We start from the raw sequence: 2572 nt of genomic DNA, 5'->3' as shown, positions 1-2572 counted from the left end.
AAGTTTTAGAAACTACAATCATAGAGGTCCCCAAAGAACCTCTATTGGAAAAATCGTTAGAAGTATGTGGGTTCCTAAAGAACTCATTACTACTAAAGATAAAAATATCCTACACAAATGGATACCTAAGGGGACTAGGATTTTGGAAACTAATGAATATGGACCCAAAAGAATTTGGGCACCAAAAATAAAAAATTAATCTATGTTTGTAGGGAAAGGAGCATTTCTACAAGGCACGGGAAACAAATTCAAATTCATGGTACCTTGATAGTGGATGCTCAAGACACATGATAGGAGACAAAAGCCGGTTCATTGAGCTTAACGCCAAAAATGGAGGAGAAGTGACTTTTGGAGACAATTCAAAAGGTCACATTAAAGGTATTGGTACAATAGGTAATACCTCTTCCATACAAATTAAAAATGTTTTATATGTGAATGGATTAAAGCATAATCTATTGAGTATTAGTCAATTATGCGATAAAGGATTCAATGTCTTATTTGAAATTAATGGTTGTAAAGTCATTGACATTGCATCTAATCAGATTATGCTTGTTGGTCATAGAATAGGAAACATATACATGGTGCATTTAGATTCTTTTGATATGACTAATTTATGCCTAGTTGCTAAGGATGAACATGATAGTTGGTTATGGCATAGGAGACTAGGACATGCTAGTATGAGTGTTTTGCAACGGTTAATTCAAGGAGACCTAGTAAGAGGGTTGCCTAAGCTTAAATTTGATAATGATAAAATCTGTGATGCTTGTGCTAAAGGAAAACAAAAGCGAGTTTCTTTTAAATCCATTAATGATGTATCAACTAGTAGAGTTTAACAATTGATCCATTTAGATCTTTTTGGGCCAACTAGAACTACTAGCTTGGGTGGAAAACATTATGCATTTGTCTTGCTAGATGACTATTCTAGATATACTTGGGTTCTATTTTTAAGTACTAAAGATGAAGCATTAGAACAATTCATCACGTTTTCAAAAGTAATCAAAATGAAAAAGGTTACTCTATAACTAGTGTTAGGAGTGATCAAGGAACTGAATTTGAAAATCTTGGATTTACTGAATTTTGTAACTCTAAAGGTATTAGCCATAATTTTTTAGCACCTAGAACCCCTCAACAAAATGGAGTTGTTGAGAGGAAAAATTGAACTTTAGAAGAAATGGCTAGAACCATGCTTTGTGAAAATAATTTGCCAAAATATTTTTGGGTGGAAGCCACAAATACCGCTTGTTATGTTGTAAATCGAGTAATGATTAGGCCAATTTTAAAGAAAACTCCATACGAAATTTTCAAAAATAAAAAGCCTAACATTAGTTATTTTCATCCTTTTGGATGTAAATGTTTTGTTTTAAACAACGGTAAAGAAAACCTTGGCAAATTTGATGCTAAAAGTGATGAAAGAATTTTTCTGGGTTATTCCTTAAATTCTAAAGCCTATCGTGTATTTAATAAAAAAACTTTAGTTGTATAAGAGTCTATACATGTTGTTTTCGATGATAATCCCCTTCCGAGGAAGGATTCTTGTGTGAATGATGATGTAGGTGTTATAAATACAAATGACGTTAGACATGACGTTGGAGAACCATCATCAAAGGAAGAAACGAAAAATGAGGAAACTCATGATCCTCTTGAGAATCCTACCATTGAAGAAAGGGAAGTATCTTATCCAAGAGAGTACAACTATGTCAAGGATGGTGAAATTATAGGTGATCCATCCAAAGGGGTAACAACTCGATCTTCTCTTAGAAATATTTGTAATTATGTTGCATTTATCTCATGCATAGAGCCTAAGAATATTAAAGAAGCATTAAATGATAAACATTGGATTATGGCTATGCAAGAAGAGTTAAATCAATTTGAGAGAAGTAAAGTATGGACATTAGTTGAAAGGCCTAGTAATAAATATACTGTAGGTACTAGATGGGTATTTAGGAATAAGCTTGATCAGAGTGGTAATATAGTGAGAAACAAGGCTAGACTTATTGCTCAAGGGTATACTCAAGAAGAGGGCATAGACTATGATGAAACATACGCTCCCGTAGCTAGGATGGAAGCAATTAGAATGTTATTAGCATTTTCAAGTTTCAATGAATTTAAATTATATCAAATGGATGTTAAAAGTGCATTTTTAAATGGTTTTATAAAAGAAGAAGTGTATGTGGAACAACCTCCAGGTTTTGAAGATTCAAATTTTCCGGATCATGTTTTAAAATTGACAAAAGCTCTTTATGGTTTAAAGCAAGCTCCTAGAGCTTGGTATGAAAGATTGTCAAATTTTTTAATTGAAAAAGGTTTTTCAAAAGGGAAGGTTGACACTACATTGTTTTTGAAGCATAAAGGTAAAGATTTATTAGTAGTTCAAATTTATGTTGATGATATAATATTTGGTTCTACTAATGATGTTCTTTGCCAATAATTTTCTAAGCTAATGCAAAGTGAGTTTGAGATGAGCATGATGGGGGAGCTCTCATATTTCTTGGGACTCCAAATCAAGCAAAGAAAAGATGGCATCTTCATCAATCAAGCTAAGTACGTCAAAGATATGCTCAAGAAGTTTGGA

The sequence above is a fragment of the Hibiscus syriacus genome, unplaced genomic scaffold (genome assembly GCF_006381635.1).
Source record: "Hibiscus syriacus cultivar Baekdansim isolate YM2019G1 unplaced genomic scaffold, ASM638163v2 tig00001340_pilon, whole genome shotgun sequence".
NCBI classification, from domain to species: domain Eukaryota; kingdom Viridiplantae; phylum Streptophyta; class Magnoliopsida; order Malvales; family Malvaceae; genus Hibiscus; species Hibiscus syriacus.
Note: the sequence above shows the minus strand (reverse complement) of the source record.